General features: G+C 41.2%; 1 long non-coding RNA gene across 1 annotated transcript in view; it reads right to left on the reverse strand.

Moving 5' to 3' along the window:
- Positions 1-23,864, reverse strand: part of LOC132417546 (uncharacterized) — a 98,034-nt gene extending 74,170 nt beyond the window's left edge. The window contains exon 1 of the long non-coding RNA XR_009517870.1: positions 23,780-23,864. This is a non-coding gene — a long non-coding RNA (uncharacterized lncRNA). The remainder of the gene's footprint in view (positions 1-23,779) is intronic.
- Positions 23,865-24,636: the final 772 nt, after the last annotated feature.

Below are 24,636 nucleotides of genomic sequence, written 5' to 3' on the forward strand. Positions count from 1 at the left end.
GCCAGACACTATCAAACTCATAGAGGAAAACATAGGCAGAACACTCTATGACATACATCACTGCAAGATCCTTTCTGACCCACCTCCTAGAGAAATGGAAATAAAAACAAAAATAAACAAATGGGACCTAATGAAACTTAAAAGCTTTTGCACAGCAAAGGAAACCTTAAACAAGATGAAAAGACAACCCTCAGAATGGGAGAAAATATTTGCAAATGAAGCTACTGACAAAGGATTCATCTCCAAAATATACAAGCAGCTCATGCAGCTCAATATCAAAAAAACAAACAACCCAAACTAAAATGGGCAGAAGACCTAAAGAGACCTTTCTCCACAGAAGATAAACAGCTTGCCAACAAGCACACGAAAGGATGCTCAACATCACTAATCATTAGAGAAATGCAAATCAAAACTACAATGAGGTATCACCTCATGCCAGTTAGAATGGGCATCATCAAAGTCTACAAATAATAAATGCTGGAGAGGTGTGGAGGAAAGGGAACCCTCTTGCACTGTTGGTGGGAATGTAAATTGATACAGTCGCTATGGAGAAGTGTATAGAGGTTCCTTAAAAAACTAAAAATAGAACTACCACAGGACCCAACAATCCCACTACTGGGCATATACCCTGAGAAAACCATAATTGAAAAAGAGTCATGTACCACAATGTTCATTGCAGCACTATTTACAATAGCCAGGACGTGGAAGCAAGCTACGTGTCCATCGACAGATGAATGGATAAAGAAGATGTGGCACATATATACAATGGAATATTACTCAGCCACAAAAGGAACGCAATTCAGTTATTTGTAGTGAGGTGGATAGACCTAGAGTCAGTCATACAGAGTGAAGTAAGTCAGAAGGAGAAAAACAAATACCCTATGCTAACACATATATATGGAATCTAAAAAAAAAAAAAAAAAAAACGGTTCTGAAGAACCTAGGGGCAGGACAGGAATAAAGACGTAGAGAATGGACTTGAGGACACAGGGAGGGGGAAGGCTAAGCTGGGACGAAGTGAGAGAGTGGCATGGACATATATACACTACCAAATGTAAAATAGCTAGCTAGTGGGAAGCAGCCACATGGCACAGGGAGATCAGCTCGGTGCTTTGTGACCACCTAGAGGGGTGGGATAGGGAGGGTGGGAGGGAGACGCAAGAGGGAGGGGATATGGGGATGTATGTATACATATAGCTGATTCACTTTGTGATACAGCAGAAACTAACACCCCATTGTAAAGCAATTATACTCCAATAAAGATGTTAAATAAATGATGGCCAGGAATTTTCCAGAATTGAGGAAGCACCAAAATATACAAAGCAAAATAAATTCATGCATAGATATCTCGTAGTGACGCTATATACCATCAAAGACAGAGACAAGATTACAAAATCAACCAGATTATCTACCAAAGAATATCAATTAGGCTGACAACAGTTTTTTTAAGAGCAACAATGGAAGCCAGAAGGAAGTAGAATATCTTCAATGTGCTAGAAAATCATTATAGACCTAAAGACACTCTCAGAAATTGAGAACGTTTACCCCCAAAAAACTCAGGGAAGGAACATACAAAGGGTGTACTTCAGGAAGAACGAGAGAATCCCAGGGAGAAAGTCTAAAATGAAAGATTTGGTAAGTAAACAAAATGGTAAACATATGGGTAAACAAACACACCTTCAGTTAATGACCACAGTAACCTAGTCAGCAAGGTTAAAACCGGAGAAATATGAAAACATTCACAATATGGTATCCCCATAGCACATAAGGTGGAAGCAATGGACAGTGGAACCAAAGCATCTTCAAATCCTTGTACCACTCAGGAGGATGGTGAGATAGCCATTAACTTTGGACTGTGAAGCATATCTAAAACGTTTCAAAGGGAACCACTAAAAGAATAGAAAAATGCATCTGTCTTCCAGAGATGTGAAGAGAAATAAATGAAATGCCAAAGCAGATGAAAAACTAAAGCAGAGAGAATTTAGAGTTAGCAAATCCACAAGCCTCAAGATTTTCCATGGGGGCTTAGGATAGATTAGACTATTCAGAGAAAGCAAGTGGCTGTCTTTTTGATAGGCTATAGGGTAGAAAGGAAACGAAAGCAACGATTCCTTAGGCTTTCCTACCGGGAACTATAATTTATAACATTTGATACATCCCTCATTATTAAAATATTTTAGGTTAATTTTTAAATCTGCACCCAGTTTAAAAGCTCCAGCAGGGAAAATGGACTTTAGATGGTTACCTCCTTCTCTCCCTTCAGTCTCCTCAAAAGAGCAGCTGTATCTCCCTCCCCCCAATACCAACTGCCCCCTCACTGCCTGAGCAGCACGTGTGTAAGGACCTGATGGTGCCCCTGTGCTGGGGAACAGGGGTGCTGGTGTGGCCCGGCTCTGGTATTCACTTCAGATACTGCAGGGAGACTGCTCAGATCTTTTAATAGCAAAAAAAAAAAAAAAAAAAAGATACTTTGTGATTGTACTTGAATGGAGTTGACGCCGGAAAAACATTCATCCTTTCAGCTGGTAGCATGGGGCAACCCTTCAGCTCTCACAATGAAAACTCTCCTCAACCGTTTTCTCTCCATCCAGCCAGCTGATTCCTTTGTAACTGCTTTAAAATTTAAACCAAATCATCTGTTGTTTTATTCAATTTGACATTGTAATTTTGGCTGACAATTTGTTTTTAACTCCTGGACCAGTGGGTTTTACCACAAGGTTCTTATTTCATCGGTTCTTACTTCATCGGTTCTTATTTTTGCGGTTCAACCACAAAACATGGTTGTAAATTTTCAAGTCTTACTGACCAGCTGGATGCTGTCCTTATTGACAGACAGTACCTCCAGACACCTTCTTGACGTAAAAGTGACTCAGAAGACATCACCTGAATTTGCATCTTACTAGTTACAAAACGCCAACAGTCCCCAAATTACAGTGTGTTATGAGTTTGTGAGTCAGGTGTTTGGAATTCTACAGAAACACTGTCTTAGCTGGTACTTGCTTCCTGGTCTTACCATTATATAACTATTACCCATAGCATCACTGAGGTATTATATATTTACAATAGGAAATAACGCTGTGGAGCAACCATTTTTCTTAACCATATTACAACACAAACATAGTTCACAGGACCTGGTCAGCTAATCCAGTCTTCAGCTCTGTCTCCTCCATTCTTTTTTTGTTTCGTTTTTGGCCAGGCAATTTGGATTTTGTCCTCAACTGACCACTGGTCCAAGGAAAGGGTGTGGGAACTGTAGGACCTACTCCAAAAGGGGCGAGCACTGTTCACAGCGCAGGGAAGGTCTGTGGTCTCCAGCAAAGGAAGGGGCACTTATCTCTGGAGGTCTCCCCCAGCCTTTAAGAGGACTGGAAGAGGAAGAGAGCAAGGGGAGCCCCAGGGGCCTGCCGGGCGGTCAGCCAGTGGGCAAAGACTGCCGTAGGGGGCCAGAGCCCTCCCTTCCTGGGGCAGGAAGGAGGAATGTCAATTCCCACAGGGCAGTTCCTAGAACCTCCAAGGACATAAGGATTGGGAGCCACTGAACACTTGACTCAGCCCCATCCCTCTGGCCCCTGTCCAGTGTTCAGAGCCCACTCACAGTATGCGGTGTTAGCTGAAACTCTTCCTGTGTCAGGTGGACTCCGGTTTGGGGCACCCCTGGGATGACACCCCTTGTGGGGATTAAGACTTGGCCCCTGAGGCTGTGGGAAGAGAGGAGAGGGCAGAAGAAACGCGTGTGGGGAGGAATGAGGACTGCTGCAGCCAAGTGAAGAGGAGGAAAGCGTTCCAGAGTTGGGGTATTCCTGGTGTTTGGGGGGCCATGGTCAGCCGGGGAGAGGTGTGGGCCTCGGGACCCAGGTAGGATCTAGCCAGGATGGATGCCTTCACAGGGTGTTCAGGCTGGAGTGTGGGTAGCCCCTTCTACATCCCCCCCAGAGGTACACTGAGGCTCACGTGGCGTGTGAATGGTGCCTGGGCCAAGGGTTCCGGGGAGCAGTGCAGCTGCGATGGGGAGTGGGTGGGAATGCCAGCGAAATTGACAACTTCCACCCAAGCAAAGACGACGGGACCACCACAGCCAGGACCTCCCCTCCCACGGTGCGGGGGGGGGGGCGCTGAGGCTACCAGGAGGCTCCCATGAGGGTAGCGGTGACTCAGGCCTGGGAAGAGAAGCGAGAAGGCTGCTGGTCCAGAGCTTCTGCGAGTCCCCAGGTCTGGGCAACTACGGTAATAGGGGAGCCACCCGTCGACTTGGCTTTGAGACCCTCAACTACTGAGTTGCCTCCTCAGAAATGGGCTTTAGGACTTGTGGGGGTGCCCCCGGCATGGTGGGGAAGCCAGGGAAGGAAAAGGAGTCCCCTGCTCCCAGGGAGGCCCAGAAAAGTAGTGAGGGGTCTGTTAGCCCTAGACTCACAGAGTTGGGAGGGGATCTGAAGGTCTTAGTTGGGGCCTCTGTGCTACTCTCTGCATATTTATTTGTGCGTGGGGTCCAAGCCTTGAGTGCATCTGTTCAGCTATGTCCATCCCACCTGCCAATTCTCATCAAGTCTAAAATAGTGGTGAGGGGCTCCACACCAGCTCAGAGACATCCCTTGCCTGTTCTTCCGAAGCTTAAGTGGATGAAAGGTTATGATGTGAAGCATGTGTGTTTTTCATACACCGCATCCTTGGTCCTGCATCCCGGCTTCCTAGCAGCACTCGTCAGAGAGACAGGGAAGCCCTCGGTGCCTGGTGCACCACAAGGTACCACACAGATAAAATGGGGAGGAAGGGGATCGAAGACCCAAGGGGAGACTTAGTTCTCCTCTCTCCTCGTCTTCTCCCTCTATGGGAAGAAAGGCAAGCTTTGGATTGAGAAGACTGGAACAATCTAGGGAGGGGAAATGGGCTGAGTGGACAGTGTTGGTTTGCAGCACTTACTGAACCTAGTGATGCCACCTGCAAAGAGGCACGTGATCAAAACTGCAAAATCGGAGTCCTTTTCGGGCCGGCCCCGGTTCCCTCTGTGACACCCCTCCCGCCGCCACCCCTGGGCAGCTCTGTGGGGACTAAAGTCACCACCCTACTCTGGTCGGCCTGCCATGGCCAGATTTCTACTCCCTAATCAAATCTTGCATTCCTTGACCATCTCCATCGCTCGCCTGAGTAAAGTAATTCACAGCAAAGTTGAAAAGCCAACTGCTTTTTCAGAGATTGAGGACACAGATGGAAGGGACCCACGTCACAGAAGGAATGTCTGTCCTTGTGGGTGAAACCACCTCCCAAGGGCGCCCACGCCTCAGTGGCAGAAGGGAGATTCAGATCCCACCAGGCTGATTCCAAAAGCCACATTCTTTCCAAACAAATGTCCAAAGACCGACGATGTGCGAGAACCCTTTCCTTAGGGATGAAGGGGTCCTTCCCGAACCAGTTACTTCAGGTTCATGGTGCTTTGCCTCCTGTTTCCTCTCCCGCCCGTGAAATAAACGCGTGGGATCTGCATTGCAGCCACAGGGGACTCCCGAGCACCCCCAAGGAAATCTCCGTAACAGAGGAATTGCTGGAGGAGGGAACACGGGTTGGCTCAAGAAAAGCACAATTGCAAATCGCAAGAGTGCCAGCCCTAAACGGTTGCTTCAGCAAGGCTGGCGTGCACGTTCCTTCTTGCAGAGCCCACTTGAGATGCCTTACCAGCAGGCACCAGTTAAACCACGGTAACTAATAACGCTTCTGAAGGAAAAGGGGACACGGGAGAATTGCAAACAATTCAATACATTCAGTTGTTGTCACGTAATGTTCTCAAACCAAAATACTAATTTTGAGATGATTTAGAACGAATCAGATAATGATACGTCTGCCAGACAAATTATCCCTCGAGGATTAAAAACAACAAAAACAAATAAGTTTATAGGACTGCATACTTCCCGTGAAATGCATGAGATTCTCAAACTCATGAGTATAGGCAAAAAAAAAAAAAAAAATCAGACAAGAAAAGTTAAAATCATGTAAAGAAGTAAAGATCCCATCTACATTGAATTACATTAATAGAGTAAAACTAAGCTGTAGAGATTTGGTGAAGGAAGTCGAGTGTCGAATCTCACATTCACAATTGTAACTCTACAGCCCGCTAAGAAATATGTCCCATTATTTACTGCTTTCAAATGTAATAAATCTTCAGCTAACAGTGATATTCAGAGACAGGAATGTCATAGTTCTCTGAGTTCCCCGGTTAAAGTGGTTAACCAGAAACCCTTTTTGAGTTCAATCCTTCCTTCTGAAAATCTTTCACGTTTTTTCCTCCGTTTTCTTGTCCTAATAAGTACAATGTACTCACCAGAGAATCTTTCTTCCAGAACCTCAGAATTATTGTACCATGCTGTGTTTGTGGAAAGTCTAAGAGACTGGGCTCAATTTGTAACCACCCTGGAAAACAGCCTGTTGCTTTTTTGATAAGTGTCTGGTAGGAATTCATTGAGTTGTGAGTAAACTCTTCCAAGTGACAAAAGTAGGAAGTAAAGCCAAGGGATCTATTTGAAGTTTCACTGAGTTCTGTCGCAACAAACAAAGGTCTCCTCCAGTTTCCCAGGCTAAGCAAACGCACACACAACACCTAGTTGAGATGGGTTTTCAAAAAATAGATAGAATCCTTGCATCTGAGGCAGTCATAAACCAGGATAAATACTGATAGTTAAGTCTATCACATAGAGTTGCATTTAAAGTACAGTGAGGATAGGAATTAAGTGGATGAAGGAGGAGGGAGCGTGATAGGCCAGATGGCCCTTGAATTAGCCTTGGAAAATGGGAATGGGATTTCTGGACAGAGGGAGGATGGTGCAGAGGCCATTCCAGAAAAAGGAAGCAGCATTGATAAAGGCATATAGATGCAACTACATGACACTTACAGGAAATAATGTATCCATCTACATAGACTAGATTGTAGGGTTCAAGATGCAGAAAAGATGATTATGATGCCAGAAACGGAGACTAGATGGAATGAGTGAGTGATACCCTGGGTGTTTCACGCTAAGTTTGTAATTTAGTAAGCGCTGGAAAGTCGCCAGAAGTTTTAAAACAACGGTGTGATCAAATTTGTGTTTGGGGCAGGTCCTTCTGATAGGAGAGCGTTGGATGGCTTGGGTGGGGCTAGACTGGAGGTGAAAACCCGAGAGGTTATTGCCGTGGAAAGATTAGGAGCATCTGAGCTGTGGCAGCGACAGAGAGAAGAGAGAGGAAGGGTGAGATTAGTGAGTCGTCTTGAAGGAGGGTTGATCGATAGGACCTGTTGATTGCCTGATTTAGATAATTGGGATTCTCAGTGGATAGAGGGATAATTTAGTCCCATCAACTAGGGGGGATACAAGGATAAAGAGGCTTAGAGGAAAGAACATGAATTTGAATACTAGGTAAATCTGAGGCGCCTGTAGGATTTCTGGATTAAAATCCCTAAGGACCAGTTGGATGGATCCTTACACGATTGAATTCCTCAAAGAGCATCTTAATATCCATGCAAAGTTTCATGACTAGGCAACCCTCGACAGCACAAATACTTGACATTAAACATAGAGTCTGCAAACAGACACTGAAGGACCACAAAACCCATTCACCAAGACCAACCAAGAAGTCTGAAGATGGATACTGTGCTGTGTTTATTTGGTGCTCAATTTCCCCACCATCCCACGGTGCCATTGAACCTTTAAGTTTGCCTCAGCAGGACCTCATGAAATAACTACCACTCCTGACTCCAAATGATCGCCCAGGGGAGGCTTAAACTTGGGACTCAAACTCAACAAGGAATCCTTTCTGATTCTATGAAAAATATGGTAGACAAGTGATCTTATTCTGTTTAGTGGACAACCTCTCTCTATCCTCTGCTGACCACGTGCCGTTCCCCCAGTGATTCAAGGCCTGCAGCTGCATAGCCTCCAACCACGTTCCTTTGTATGAAACATGCCTGAATACAGGAAGATTCCGTGCGCTGTGCAAACCACCCCTCTGTATGAGCTAAGACTTTGATTCCAGCTCTAAGCCAGGCTTCCGCCATCCCTACCAATGACACGTAGCTGTACTGGGTTGCTTGTTGATTCAAAACAAACAAACAAACAAAAAACTGCTTTCTTATCTGAGCGCACAAAAGAGTTTTGTCACAAATATTTAAGCACCGTGCATAATCAAATTTCCCATATAAAATTAGGGTAGTTTCATGATTGCTTCGGTGGTATTATTCAATCACTTTGATCTGAGGTACAGTATACAACGTGATTCCATCAAAATCTCTGCCAAAGCAACCACCAGGGTAGAATACATGAAACATCTATCCAGCATGAAACAAGATTTGTTGGGAGATTAAACAGGAATGAGGCCAAGGGCAGAAGATTGAGAGCTGAATCATTTGTTGTCTTGTCATAACGCTAAGGTAGTGAATTTCAACTCTGGCTGTGGCTCGGAGTTACCTGAGATTATTTCCCATCCTCACCCCCCAAAAATACTGTGCCTGGGCTCCAGTCCCAGAGATTCAGAAGCAACCCCCCTCCACCATGTGCACTTTTAAATGATTCCTTCTTGCAGTGTCTTTTATTCATGGTACAAGAATAACTGATGACCTTCCAGAAGAAACTGAAAATGACCATGACTGTGCATTCCCTCAGCTGACATGCGATACCCAGAGGGTGTCAGGATTGGAGGGACTGGGTTATAAGGCCTGGATGACACGGAATGTGTTTCTGAGACACTTGGACTCCTCAGGATTTCCCTGGGTGTTTCTGAAGCTGCGACTGGGATCAAGCCTTGTGAGCGCCCCCGTCAAAATGATATTACCCAAGGTACTCAGAGACACTCGTCAGCCTGCAACAGGAGAGACGGGAGGTACACCCCCGACCCTGGGCTAGGGGACAAGGGAGCTGCTATAGTAGGTTAGGGGGAGGGTGCGACAGTGCCCAGAGGTTGGCCATCGTCAGGAGGGGTCTGTTTGGTCCCCAGGTCTCTTTCCCCAAAGTTCTGTCACAGTAAATGAAGAATGAGGACCCAGGGACCTTGGACGGCAACGCTCGTAGCTGGGAACTGTGACCCCCAGGCCATCACCAGTGAGCACAGCTGGGATCCAGGTGGAAAGGGAGGCGGCTCTCGGACCTCAGCTTGCAGGACCCCAGACCGCCCCCCCTCATGGCCCCAGGCCTGCCTTCCCACACCCCTCTGACTCCACCCATTGGCCACCTGGACGCCGCCCCACTGTGACCGAGAATCATCGCGACCAGCCCTGCAGAAGGCCAGCCTGCTCGTGCCGACAGGACGAGGCCGAGTCAAGCAGATGTGAGTGGCCGAGACTCAAGGACAAGGCACATCATCACAGGCACGGCTCCATCTGCCGAGGAGCTGCTCTGTGACGCCTCTGGGTGAGACGCTTTACGTGCATCTCGCATCCAAGTTCGGAAACAAGACTTAGGTTCAATGCACAGGAAGGTCAGATCCTCGGCCCTTCAGGGACACTGCAGCTTCTCGGTGAGGTCTCCCATTGGTTCATTAACCCACTTGGACCCTCTTACAATACTTTGATCTGGGGGTGGGCTTGTAGGTTTTTTCCTGCACGACGGGTGGAAGGTGTAAGTCAGATGGTCCATCCACTGGTCCTCGGAGTTTAGTCAAGAGGGGAGAGAATGAAGCCTTTTAGAGGCAGAGCGACTTCAGAGATTATCTGGCCCAAACCTTCATTTCAAACGAGAGGAAACAGACTTAGAGAGGTGAAATGATCGTACAGAATCACTTGGAATTAATGGCAGAAAAGGGTGAGGCCCCCAGGGCCCTGACTTGTCCCCCAGTCTCCCTCTGGTGAAGGCAGCATATGGGGTTTCCAGGGAAATCAGGCAAGTCCTCAACGGCAGATAATGAGGTCGCTGAGGCTGGGGTCCCAGAGGTGGACACAGAGGAAGCACAGTGGCCACAGGAAACAGACAGAAAGGACAGTGGTGCCAGAGGTGGCATAAGGCAGCATGGGGTGAAGTGACAAGTGGACGGCCTAGCAACTACCGCTTTGGGAATTGAAAAGATGAGATCACGACGTAGGTGGATGAGAAAGAAGTTTTTGGGTAGGTTTATCCTCCGGATGAAAAGGCATGGACGCGTCAGGGTCCCAGGGAGGTGTTGACCTTGCTCTTAGGTGATACCAGGATGCGCTGCCTGGGCAACAGGATGGACTTCGATAAAACGTGGCCACCGGAGATGAAATGCTTCCGTGCATTTTGGAAGCCTGATTTTTCTGTCTAAAGTGGTTGACACGAAAGCATATTGGGTTCTGCAAAAGTTCTGCTTACAGGTTTGCGTTAGGGATGATTAAGAAATTCCCAGCTGGGTGGGATTTCGTATGAGGCGTATGCAAAGAAAGTTGAGGCAGGAACCCGACCTTGTTGTTTACCCACCGCTGTATGAATTCGTTCTAAATCATCTCTAAGATTTGTATCCACAGCCAAAGGTCACATTAGGATTGAGACAAAGTTTTCCTTTTGGTTGGAAGTTCATTCGTAGTGCTCGAACACCCTGGCAAGGCCTCCCAGCTCAGGCTCCTGACCTGCCCTGGGCCACCGTCTCACGAGCTCTGGACACTCCACTGCAATAACCTCCTAACGTGTCTTTTTCCTCCAGAAGAACATATTAGGAAAACAACCATCAAGTTCCTAAGGGTCAAGAGAATATACAGGTCATGTTGTGCATGTGCAGATTCTGTGTCCCATGTTCGAGGCCAGAGTTTGCTGTTACAGAGTCTGGTGGAATTTCCAGAAACCGGTATTCCTCAGAGGAATGTTTCAAGTCTGCTGCTTGAAGCCTTGGTAACTTTACCTGGCCTTCTTTTGTATTCGGATTAATCAACCAGGACTGGGAATTCCTTCCTAAGCCCACTCTCCTGCCTCCTCTACATTAGATAAGCCCACATACTACAGACAGAATCCAACTTGCACTAAACTAGAAACACAAGAAAATCAAGTAAGAATCACTTACTCAGGAAAAACATCGCTCTTTTAGATTTTAACAGGTTTTTTCCTCCTTAGTCAAGATATATTTATTGTCGTTTTCAGAATTACTCTTGTAAGTATCTGGGTATCATAACCACAAAAAGACAGCTGATTAGTTTCAACTGCTGGATAAAAGCATGCAGCATTTTCAAGATTTCTGGTTTCACCCTTTTAACCCAAAGAATAACTATAAATAGATGGTAGAGTCTGGGATTTCCACAGCTAAGTGCTGCTATAAATAGTTTTAAACATTTTCCCACTTCATGTTTTCTAAAAGAACATTCTCCACTTCCTTTCTTGGATAACCTCTGGGAATAAAGTGAAATCACATTCAGAATTTTATTGAGGGAGTTTAACGAAACTCTTAATGAACCTATTAGCAATTCTAGACATTCCTCAGATATTGAAAGAACTGAAAATAAAATGATTCTACAAATTCATCAAATAGTCCTGAGGAATGTATTTTTAAAATAAGCTTTTAAATCGTCATCTCTTCTCTCTCGATACTGGGAATTTTCTTTGTAAAAAAAAATGAAGCCAAGACCTGGACCCCTCACTTACAGTTGTGATTTAACTTAAGTGAAATTTATCCTAATTTTCTTGAGAACTTAGCTAGATTGGGAACTGTGGAGGCTACAAAATGAAAATAATTTTTTTTCTTTCAACTTTCTTTACACATAAACATCCAGAAATAAAGATGTGAGTTCACTTCAGCCGTTCAGCAATCCAGACTATTTATCTCCTTGCTTCAAGAATATTCGTAAGACACCCTATAGAACATACACACAGATTTTAAATTCTTTGAAAAACCTCTGCCATTAAACACTTTCCCATGGTGCATGTCCATGGCAGTCAGAGCAAAGCCAGAGCAGCATAGAGGTGCCTCTCCTGAGAGGGATGCCTACACTCTAGCAGCCTCTGCTGGTGGTTATTTTTGACAGTGGACAAAGCAAAATTAGCCAGTCTCCTAAACGGCAGGAAATTTAACAAAGAAAGGACAGCAGTGAACACAGGTAATGTTAGTAAATCTTATGTTCCTGTTTTATATTTTGGTTAAAGAAAAAAGGCGGGGGGGAGAAATGAGATGCTATAAAATTGTTTTAGAGATTTACAAAAATTAAGACAATTTTTACTTTTAGATTTACAAAAAATATTGAGCAAAAAGTAGAGAGTTCCCATATATCCCCTCACACACCGCCCATTTCCCCCTATTTCTAACATCTTACATTAGTTGTACATTTACTACAACTGATGCACCAATATGAACATTAACTAAAGGCCATAGTTTATATTACAGTCCTTTTTTAAAAAATTATTTATTTTATTTTGGCTGTGTTGGGTCTTCGTCTCTGTGCGAGGGCTTTCTCTAGTTGTGGCAAGCGGGGGCCACTCTTCATCGCGGTGTGCGGGCCTCTCCCTATCGCAGCCTCTCCTATTGCGGAGCACAGGCTCCAGACGCGCAGGCTCAGTAGTTGTGGCTCACGGGCCTAGTCGCTCCGCGGCATGTGGGATCCTCCCAGACCAGGGCTCGAACCCGTGTCCCCTACATTAGCAGGCAGACTCCCAACCACTGCGCCACCAGGGAAGCCCTACAGTTCACTTTTTGTGTTGTACGTTCTATGGGTTTTAACAATTGTATAATGCCATGTATCCATCATTATAGTATCATACAGAATAATAGTTTTACTGTCCTAAAAATTCTCTGTGCTCTGTATTCACCCCTTCCTCGCTCCAACCCTGGGCAAGTACTGCTTTTTTACTCTCTGCGGAGTTTCGCCTTTTCCAGAATGTCATAAAGTTGGAATCATACAGTACGTAACCTTTTTCAGGTTAGTTTCTTTTACTTTGTAATATGCGTTTAAGGTTCTTCTATGTCTTTTTGTGGATTGACAGCTCATTTCTTTTTATAACTGATTAATATTCCGTTGCCTGGATGTAGCATAGTTTATTTATCCTTTTACTAACTGAAGTACATTTCGGTAGCTTCCAAGTTTTGGCAATTATGAAATAAAAACATGCATGTGCAGGTTTTTGTGTGGACATAAGTTTTCAGCTCCTTTGGGTAAATATCAAGGAGCATAACTGCTGATCACATGGTAAGAGTCTGTTTAGTGTAGTAAGAAACTGTCTTCCCAAGTGAGCACCATTTTGTATTCCCACCAGCAATGAATGAGAGTTCCTATTACCCCACATTCTCACCAGCATTTGGTGGTGTCAGCGTTCCAGATTTTGGCCATTCTAAGAGGTGTGTAGTGGTATCTCCTTGTTTTAACTTGCATTTCTCTGATGACATGTGATGTGGTGCACCTTATTTGTCATCTGTATATCTTCTTTGGCAAGGTGTCTATTATGGTCTTTGGTCCATTTTTTTTTAAACTGGGTTATCTGTTTTCTTACTTTTGAGATTTAAGAGTTCTTTGAATATTTTGGAAAACAGTTCTTTACCTGATGTGTCTTTTGCAAATATTTTCTTAGTCTGTGGCTGGTCTTCGAATTTTCTTGATATTGTCTTTCACAGAGCAGAAGTTTTAAATTTCAACAAAGGGCAGTTTATCAATCATGTCTTTCATGGATTGTGTCTTTGGTGTTCTATCTAAAAAGGCATCACCATACCCAAGGTCATGTAGGTTTCCTCCTGTTATCTTCTAGAAGTTTTCATAGTTTTACATTTTATATTTAGGTCTGTGATCCATATTGAGTTAATTTTTGTGAAAGGTGTAATTTCTGGGTCTGGGTTTATTTTATTGCAAGTGGATGTCCAGTTGTTCCAGCACCATTTTCCCCCAGTTTTATTGGGATTTAATTGACAAATAACACTGTATAAGTTTAAGGTGTTCAACGTAGTGGTTTTATATATGTATCTAATCAGCACCATTTGTTGAAAAGACAATCTTTTCTCCATTGTTTTGTCTTCGCTTGTTTGCAAAGATCAGTTCCCTTCTGTTATAGGTTGAATTATGTCCCGCCCCCAAAAGATATGTTTAAATACTCACCTTAAAAACCTATAAGTGTGGGGCTTCCCTGGTGGTGCAGTGGTTAAGAATCTGCCTGCCAATGCAGGGGACACGGGTTCAAGCCCTGGTCTGGGGAGATCCCACATGCCACAGAGCAACTAAGCCCGTGTGCCACAACTACTGAGCCTGTGCTCTAAAGCCTGCGTGCCACAACTACTGAAGCCCGTGCGCCTAGAGCCCGTGCTCTGCAACAAGAGAAGCCCGTGCACCACAACAAAGAGTAGCGCCCGCTCGCTGCAACCAGAGAAAAGCCCACGCACAGCAACAAGGACCCAACACAGCAAAAAATAAATTAAAAAAAAACAACAAAAAACCTATAAGTGTGATCTTATTTGGAAATAGGGTCTTTGCAGATTATCAAGTTAAGATGAAGTCATTAGGGTGGGTCCTAATTCAATATGGCTGATGTCCTTATGTCAGTACATTTGAGCTGCTATAACAAAAACACCATAGACTGGGTGGCTTAAACAACAGAAATTTATCACAGATCTGGAGGGTGTGTAGTCCAAGTCCTGGCTGATTTGGTTCCTGGTCAGAGCCTGCTTCCTGGTTCACAGACAACTGTCTTCTTGCTGTGTCGCACTTGGCAGCAGGGGTCAAGGTGCTGTCTGGGGTCTCCTTTTTAAGGGCATAATTCCATTCATGAGGGCTCCGCCATCATGATCTAATCACCTCCCAAAGGCCCCCACCTCCAAATACCATCACGTTGGGCATCAGAATTTCAACGTATGAGTTTTCGAGGGACACAAATATTCAGTCTATAGCATCTCACATAAAGGTGAAATTTGAACACATATACAGAGGAAGAAAACATAGACACACACAGGTAAAAGACAGCCACGTGAATGGACAGATTTATCTACAAGCCAAAGAACAAGGATTGCCAGCAAACAGCGGAAGCTAGAAGAGGCAAGAAAGGATCCTTCCATAGAATGGTTAAGACTAGCCTCCAGAAGCATGAAGTGACAATTTCTGTTGCTTTAAGCCACACAGTTTTTGGTACTTCGTGCGGCAGTGTTAGAAAACTAATACACTGTCTATTCCTAGTTTGCTGGAACCTTTTGCTTCGTTTTTTAAATCAGAAATGGATGCTGAACTTCACCAATGCTTTTTCTGCATATATTGATATTACAATATGGTTTTTATTTTTTCTATATGATGAATTACATTGATTTTTCATTTTTTTCCAAATGTTTTTCTTCATCTATTGAGATTACCATTTGTGTTTTCTTTTTTATTCTATGAGTTGGGTGAGTTATATTGACTTTTGAATGTTGAACTAGTCTTGAGTTCCTAGAATGAACCTCACTTGGTTGTGATATATTATCCTTTTGCCATATTGCCAGATTTGATTTGCTAATATTTTGCTGAGAACTTCATGACTCTGTTCCTGAAGGATACCGGTATCTAGTTTTCTTCTCTTGTTTTCTCCTTGTATGACTTTTTTTTTTTTCTGGCCACACCACGCGTGGCATGTGGGATCCTAGTTCCCCGACCGGGGATCGCACCCTCACGCCCTGCATTGGAAGCGTGGAGTTTTAACCACTGAACCACCAGGGAAGTCCCTCTTTATATGACTTTTGCATCAGAATAATACCTTGTAAGATATGCTGGGAAGTTATCTCTCCTCTTCTGTATTCTGGGAGAGATTGATAAAATTTACCAGTAAATCAGGGCATTTAGGCTTGGAGTTCTCCAAATGGGAAAAAAATTTTTTAAAGCTATATATCCAGTTTAATAAATATAGAACTATCCAGTTTCTACTTCTTCTAGAACAAGATTTGGTAGCTTGTGCCTTTCAAATAATTGGTCTGTTTAATCTAAATTGTCGAATTTATGAGACTAGAGTTCTTCACAGTGTTCCCTTGTTCTTTTAATGTTTATGGAATCAGTACTGGGATCCCATCTTTCATTCCTGTTATTGGTAATCTGTGTTTTCTCTCATGTTTTTCTCGGTCAGCCTAGTTGGTAGTTCATTAATTTTACTGATCTTTTCAAAGAACTAGTTTGGGTTCAAATTTCTCTAATGTCTGCTTTGAATTTCATTTATTGTTACTATTTCTTCCTGCTTTGAGTTTGCTTTTTTGTTTTTTATATTCCACAAATATGCCATATTGCATTTTCATTTTTATTCAGTTCAAACCTTATAATTACCCTAGAAAATTCCTCTTTGCCCCATTAGCTATTTAGAAGTACACTGTTTAATTTACAAATATTTGGGAATTTTTCAGTTATTGATTTCCAATTTAATTCCATTAGGGTCAGAGAAAACAACTGGAATAATTTCCATTTATGCTTTTAAATTTGTTAAGGTATGTTTTATGGTCCAGAATATGGTTTATCTTGGTAAATATTTCCTATGCACTTGAAAAGAATATGTATTCTACTGTTTTGGGTGAAGTATAATTATCAATTTTATCACATTGATTGGTAATGTTTTTCTGGTCTTCTACATCCTTGCTGATTTTTGGTCAATTTGTTCTATCAGTTACCAAGAGAAAGGTCTTGCGATCTCTAAGTATAATTGCAGACTTATCTCTTTTAAATGCTCTCATATTTAAAAACATTTTTAATTGCTTAACGTGGTAAAAATACATAGCATAAAGTTTAGCATTTTAACCACTAATAGGTGTACAACTTAGTGGCATTAAATATGTTCACAATGTTATCCAGCCATCACCACATCCATTTCCAGAACTTTCTTCATGGCAAACAAACTCTTTACCCACTAAACACTAACTCCGCAGGTTCCCCTCCCCATAGACCCTGGTAACCTCTGTTCTCCTTTCTGTCTCTAGGAAACTGCTTACTCTGGGTACTTCATATTAATGGAATCATACAATATTTGTCATGTTGTGTCTGGCTTATTTCACTTAACATAATGTTTTCAAGGTTTATCTATGTTGTAGCATATATCAAAATTTCATTCCTTTTTAAGAATGAATAATATTCTAGTATGTATATATGCTACATTAAAAAAAATCTCTTCATATGTTGATGGATGTTTGGGTTGCCTTTTGGCTATTGTGAATAATGCTGCTGTGAACATTGGTGTGCAAGTATTTGAGTCCCTGCTTTCGATTCCTTTGAATATATACCTGGAAGTAGAATTGCTGGATCATATGGTAATTCTGCTCAACTTTTGGAGGAATCAAACATTTTTCCACAGTGGCTGCACATTTTACATTCTTATTGGCAGATACTGGTTCATTTTTTTCTTTTTTTTAAAAAATAGCTATCCCAAAAAAAAATAAAATAAAAAATAAAATAAAAAATAAATAAAAATAGCCATCCCATTGTGTGTGAACTGGTATCTCACTGTGGTTCTGATTTGCACTTTCCTAATGACTTGGGATGTTGAGTACCATTTCGTGTGCTTTTTTAGCCATTTATATACTTTCTTTGGAGAAATGTCTATTTAAGTATTTTGCCCATTTCTGAATTGTGTTGATTTTTGCTGTTGAATTGCAGGGGTTCTTTATATATTCTAACTTATTTTTTTATCAAGTATATGATTTGAAAATATTTTCTCCCATTCTATGTCTATCTTTTCACTTTCTTGATAGTGTCCTTTGATGCATAAAATCTTTCAATTTTGATAAATTCCAATTAATGTATTTTTTTCTATTGCCAGTAGATTTGGGGAGGGATTTTATTGAACCTGTAGATAATGTTGGGTAGTTTGTCATATTAGCAATATTAAATCTTCCAATCTATGAACGTGCATTCTCTCTCCATTTACTTACGTCTTTAATTTCTTTCAGAAATTTTTGTAGTTTTCAGTGTACAAGTCTTTTGTCTCCTTGGTTAAATTTATCCTTAAATATTTTACTCTTTCTGATTCTATCATGATTTTTTCTCTTAATTTCCTGTTTGGATTGCCTAGTGCATTAAAATAAAACCCATTTTTGTGTGTTCATTTTTTATCCTGCAACTTCGTTTATTAGCTCTAGCAGGGTTTTTTTGGTTGTTTTCGAAACTTTAGTGTAATTCTATCAGAGTTTGCTCCATATTTTTTGATACCCTGTAGTCAGGGGCATTCGCATTTAAGACTGTTTTGTCTTCTTAATGAACTGACCCCTTTATCATTACGTTATTTTGTTTTGGCCCCTTCAGCTTTCTTTGGATTAGTGTTTGGATATTACTTTTCCCATAGTTTTACTTTTAAGCTATCACCATATATAAAGTGGGTTTCTTGTAATAATGGAGTCTTGTTTTTATCTAATATGAAAACCTCTGTCGTTTACTGGGTGCATTTAGACTTGTCACATTTAATGTTATGGATGTGTTTGAATTTAGGCTGATCATTTTGTTTTCTGTTTGTCCTGGTTTTAGTTGTTGTTCCTATCCTCCCCCTTTCCTGCACGTTTTGAATGTATTATTTGAATGTATTTATTACTATTCCATTTAAATTTAAATTTATCTTTAAAAAAAAACTCCTATTGCGTATTTTTTTCCTGGTAGCTCTATTACAACATACATACTTTATAGTCCAGTTACAGTTAATTTCTCTTTTTAAGCAAGACATAGAGGCCTTACAAGCATATCAGTCCCTGTAGCCTCATCCCTTTTATATTACTGTCATATGTATCACAACTATGTACATTGGCAGCCTCACTAAACAATGTTCTAGTGTTTGCTTGCTTTCCATCACACACATTTTAAGCAGCTTAAAGAAAAAATACTTTATCCAGATATTTATAATTTCTCTTGCTATTCCTTCATTCCTTAAGTTTCAAGTTTCCCTTAGCCAGGAGAACTTCCTTTAGCATTTCTTTTAGAGCAGAAGTGCTGGTGCCAATAGCTCCTAGCTTTTTTCATTTGAAAGTGTATTTTGTATTTCCAAAGGACATTTTTGGTACATATAGAATTCTGGATTGATAGCTTTTTTTTTTCTTTCAGCACTTTAAAGATGTTTGACAGTCTTCATGCCACCATGGTTTCAGATGAGAAATCTTCCATCATATGTAATTTTTATCTATATGTAATGTGTTTCTATCTACTGCTTTCATAGTTTTTCTTCTTCTCTCTCCCTGTGTCTCTCCTCTCAGTCTGTCTCTCCTCCTTTTAAGTCTTCTTCTCCCCTTCCTCTTCTCCCTTACCTGCTTTCCACTCCATCCTTCTTCTTTTTGCAGTTTGGTTATGATGCGTCTTGGCATGGTTTTCTTCAAGTTTTTCCTGATCGAGGTTCACTGAGGTTTATGTTTTCCCTCAAATTTGGTAAGTTTTAAGCATGCCAATTTTTTTCTAAATATCTTTTCTGCACCAATCTTTTTCTTCTCCTTCTGAGACTCCAATGATATAAATGTTAGATATTATTTCGATATTGTCCCCACAGGTCCCTGAGGCTCTGTTAATTTTGTTTTAAATCTTTGTTTGCTGTGTACTTCAGATTAGATTATTTCAATTAATTATTTTCTAGTGTGTCTCTTTCCAACGTGTCCATTCTATTGAGCCCATCCAGTAAATTTTTAAAAAAATTGTATTACATTGTATTTTTCAGTCCTAAAATATTCATCTTGTTCTTTTTAAAAATAGATTTTCTCTCTCTGTTGAGAACTTATTTGTACCTTTTGTTTATCTCAAGCATGGTTATAATTAGCCACTTAAAGACATTGTCCACAGATTCCAACATCTGAGTCATCTCACTGTTGGCATTTGATTGTCTTTTCCCTTGAGGAGGTCATACTTTCCTTAGTTTTTTATATTAAGTAATTCTGTCTTATATCTTAGACATTAAGTATTTGTGATATGAGACTTGGGTCCTGTTTGAGTGCTTTGCGAACACTCATTTTGTGTGGTCTGTTTTAGCGGGCCGTCAGCCTGGTCAGGTTGAGACTGCAAGTCCTTTTTGCCTTCAGTGGCAGTGTTTTCTATCTCGGTTCAGTTTTCCAAGCCTTTCTATTCTTCACTGGGTCTGTTCTGTGCATTCACAGCTCTGAATGAGCATGAGGCTTCTGCAGATTCCTACACAGACTTGGGGGATGACCTTCTCAAACTCACTTCTCTCTGGGATTTCCCTGACAAAGTCTGACTCTCCAGGGCCTCTTTCCCCAGTTCCTCTGACCATAAAGATAGTTTTCCTTTGGGATTTTAGGTGTCTCTGCAAGATGAGTTAGCTTTATGGCTGAGCCGAGAGAGAAAAAAGGCAAAAAAAAAAGAAAAAGAAAACAGCTTCCCCATCCCCCCTGCCCACTTCAGCTCACAGGGTCCCCTTTTCTTAGTTCTCTGGCCAGAAAAATAGGGTTTCTCTTGGAGGTTTTGCTGTCGGCACCTGCTGTGTAGTTCTGCAACTCGGACTGCGCTCAGGTGAAAGTCAGGAGATAAAAGAAAAACACTCCTGGACACTCACTGGTACTGGTCATTTTTCAAATTCTTATTTCCCCCTCAATGTGCCTGCTGTTGCTTACTTTTCAGTCCTCAGGTAGTTGCTATTTGTATCCTTTTTAGAGATGTTAGCTACAATCAATGAGAGAGTTAAGGAGTAACAAATGTTTGCTAAATGAAGAAAGTAAGTCTCATCTATCTCTCTTACTGGGCTGTCAGCTCCAGGAAGGCATGGACTGTGTCTCTTCTCCAATGTGATGTGATGTGCCTGATCCAGTGTGGTACATGGTGAGATCAAAATAGGTTTTGAATTAAATGATATTGGGCAAAGAAGAATGAGTAAGAAAATATTGAAATGATTAAGAAACAAGAAGTTAACCAAGAACATGTATAGGGCGACTACATATGAGAGAATGATAGAAGAATGATGGATCTTTTGCTTAAGACAGGAGATTAATGATAAAAACTCTGTAGACATACCAGGGTTTTGAAAGATATAAGTAGAGGAATTTTGCTGTTGTAATATTAAATAATAAACAAAGCTCTTGGCAGAGAAGGCAAACCTGAAAGTAATACACTGTTCGGTAAACAATAGAAATTGGCATGGATTTCCAAAAAAGAGAAAAACAATCATTAAAAAATCTGGGCTTTAGGTTTTGATAAGAGAAACAGTAATAGTGTGAGGTATAGAAAATAAAGAAAGAGAGGAAGCCTACTGTCCCCTCTGAACAATGCCTAATGAAAGGTTTGAAAGCCAGAGACAATGGGAGATGTCCTTTCTAACTGTTCTATGAGGTGTCAGTGCTTGTTCAAATGAAGCTTCAGAAAGACACTCAGATGCCGGATAACAAAATAGTCACAGGTCAAGGCACGTGACCCATATCGAGGGTCATCAGTACAGAAGAAGTAAAATTACACAGGATGGCTGCTGACATCCCTTGGCAGATGACAAGGGGAATTATCACGGGGATTCTTTAGTAGAACAGAACAGTGACTGATGTTCAGCCACACATAGCTGTAGGTCGTTCAAATGGTCTGTCTCCAGTGGTAGTGTTTTCGTTACAAAATGAAAGGGAGGGGGGGAAAGGAACATTTCCAAAATACATATCTTTCAACAGAAAAAGAACAATGTGTTTAAATCCCGTAAATTATTCGAATAGCACCGATTCAAGAAATGGTATGGTTGAATCTTAACATTCTTACCTCTTCCAGAAATTTTGAAGCTATTTATAGGAAAACACTTTTAAAAATAATTTAAATGATTTTCAATATTTGTTTTAAAACATGAAAGGCCTTAAACACTGACTATAACAATATGGTGACCATTTCTAGCCAATGTGATCATTATTATTGGATTACAGACATACAGAAAGAGATCAGTCGGGGAGGTGAGGAGGGAGAGATGGCACTAGCGACAACAGTGATTAACTGAACGATGTCCAGTGACTTATGAGGAAAGCTGGGGAGAAACCTTCCATGCTCTAGTGATCTGACTAATGGAACGACCTTTAAATTTATACTTTTTTGTTTGCAAGTTAATAATAACTGGTAATCAAGTCTAAGTGTGATTTTTGTCCTACTGGATGAGCTATAATAAAATTGAAGTTAAGCTGCAGAGAAAGAAATCAGAGTGCTCACTCTAAAGTCCATTTTAGGGACTTCCCTGGTGGCACAGTGGTTAAGAATCCACCTGCCAGTGCAGGGGACACGGGCTCGATCCATGGTCCAAGAAGATCCCACATGCCTCGGAGTAACTAAGTCCCTGCACAACTACTGAGCTTGCGCTCTAGAGCCCGTGAGCCACAGCTACTGAAGCCCGCGGGCCTACAGCCCGTGCTCCGCAACAAGAGAAGCCACCGCAATCAGAAGCCCGTGAGCCTCAAAGAAGAGTAGCCCCTGCTCGCCGCAACTAGAGAAAGCCCGTGCGCAGCAATGAAGACCTAAAGCAGCCTAAATAAATAAATAAAAATTTTAAAAGGACAAAAGTTCTGATAGGGTGTGTCACTCTCAAGAAGAGAAAAATAAAGTCCATTTTATCTGCTGAGATAAACAGAAACATATGAAGCCAAATTTAAATCTGCGCGAAGAATATTCTTGATTGAGCATGTACACAAACACATAAGCCAAATGCAAATAAAGTATAAGAGTGGGGAGGAATGGGAAGCCCAGGTTATGTAGTGTAGCTTAGTGTTTCTCCTTCTAACATACAAAATAGGAGGATGCATATTCCCGACATGCAGATGACGTTGTTTATATCACACACTAGGAGACTCCAAATAGGTAACTGGCCCTGCAACCTAACTACCATTAGAAACAGAGACAGAGGTCAGTTATCCTAAAACAAAACTTGTCATTTTTAGTAGGTACCTCCCAACTTGTAACTGGTTTTTGGGTAATAATAATATTATTAGGTAAAAATAATTATTAGGTAAAAAAAATTATATTAGGTAAAAATAATAAGGCAACTTAATCTGTTATCCACAGATAAGGAACTAGCTCATTCCAGAAAGTATAAGTTACTCTGTTCAAAGCTAAACATTCAAAAATAATTATGAGACTATGTAACTAAAAGCTAATAGAGAAAAACTGGGAAAATTTGGTTAATTAAAAAAAAAGGGCAGGCAAATGCAATGTGGTACTCTGGATTGGATTGTGGAACAGAAAAAGGACATTACTGGAAAAACTGGTGAAATTCAAATAAAGTAAAAAGAGAAAAACAACTTGTTATATACAAAGAAATCCCCATAATCATATTTTTAAGCAGAAACTCTGCAGAATGGGAAGAAATAGCACAATAGATTCAAAGTGCTGAAAAGAAAAAAACTCCCAAACCAAGAATACTCTACCCAGCAAAGTTATCATTTAGAATTAAAGGTGAGATAGAGTTTTCTTGACAAAAGTTAAAAGAGTCATCACCACTAAACTGCCCTTACAAGAAATGTTAAAGGGAATTCTTTAAGGGAAAAAGTAAAGGCACTAATTAGTAACAAGAAAACATATGAAAGTATAAATCTCACTGGTAAAGGTAAATATATAGTAAATGTAGTGAATTAATCACCTGTGAAGCTAATATAAAGATAAAGGCAAAACTTGTAAAGATAACTATAACTACAATAATTAGTTAAGGAATACAGAAGACAAAAAGATGTAAAATGTGAATCAGAAACATAAAACGTGGGAGAGGAAGAGTAAAAATGTAGAACTTAAGAGTACATTCAAACTTGTTATCGGCTAAAAAACAGACTTATAAATACAGGTTATTATATGGAAGCTTGATGGTCATCACAAAGCAAAATCCTACAGTAGATACACAAAAGATAACGGGAGAGGAATATAAGAATACCAGTAAAGAAAGACTTCAAACCACAAAAGAATAGAGCAAGAAAGAAGGAACAGAGAGGAACTACAAAAACACCCAGAAAACAATAAAATAGCAATAAGCATATACCTATCAATACTTACTTTAAATGTAAATGGACTAAATGCTCCAGTCGAAAGAAAGAGTGGGGGCTTCCCTGGTGGCGCAGTGGTTGAGAGTCCGCCTGCCGATGCAGGGGACACGGGTTCGCGCCCCGGTCCGGGAAGATCCCACATGCCGCGGAGCGGCTGGGCCCGTGAGCCATGGCCGCTGAGCCTGCGCGTCTGGAGCCTGTGCTCCGCAACGGGAGAGGCCACAGCGGTGAGAGGCCCACGTACCGCAAAAAAAAAAAAAAAAGAGAGAAAAAGAAAATACTTAGAAATAAATTTAACCAAGGAGGTGAATGATCTATATATTGAAAACAAGACATTAAATAAATTGAAGATGACACAGATAAATGGACACTTCCACGTCCATGGAATGGAAGAATCAATATTGTTAGAATGTCCATACTCCGCAAAGCAATCTACAGATTCAATGCAGTTCCTATCAAAATTCCAATGGTATTTTTGCAGAAATAGAAAAATCCTAAAATTTGTATGGAACCATAAAAGACCCTGAATAGCCAAGCAATCTTGAGAAAGAAGAAAACTGGAGCCATCATGCTCCTAAACTATATTACAAGGCTACAGTAGTTAAAAGAGTAGGTATTAGTAGTCATATAGTTATATAGTAGTTATATATAGTAGTAGTAGGTATTAGTAGTTATATAGTAGTTAAAAAGAGTAGCCCAGAAATCAACTCACACATATATGGTCAATTAATTTATGACAAAGGAGCCAGGAATACACAACAGGAAAAGAACAGTCTCTTCAGTAAATGAAGTTGAGAAAACTGGTCAGCCACATGCAAAAGAATGAACTTTAACCACTATCTTACATTAGACACAAAAATGAACTCA

Source organism: Delphinus delphis, chromosome 21 (genome assembly GCF_949987515.2).
Source record: "Delphinus delphis chromosome 21, mDelDel1.2, whole genome shotgun sequence".
Classification (NCBI taxonomy): domain Eukaryota; kingdom Metazoa; phylum Chordata; class Mammalia; order Artiodactyla; family Delphinidae; genus Delphinus; species Delphinus delphis.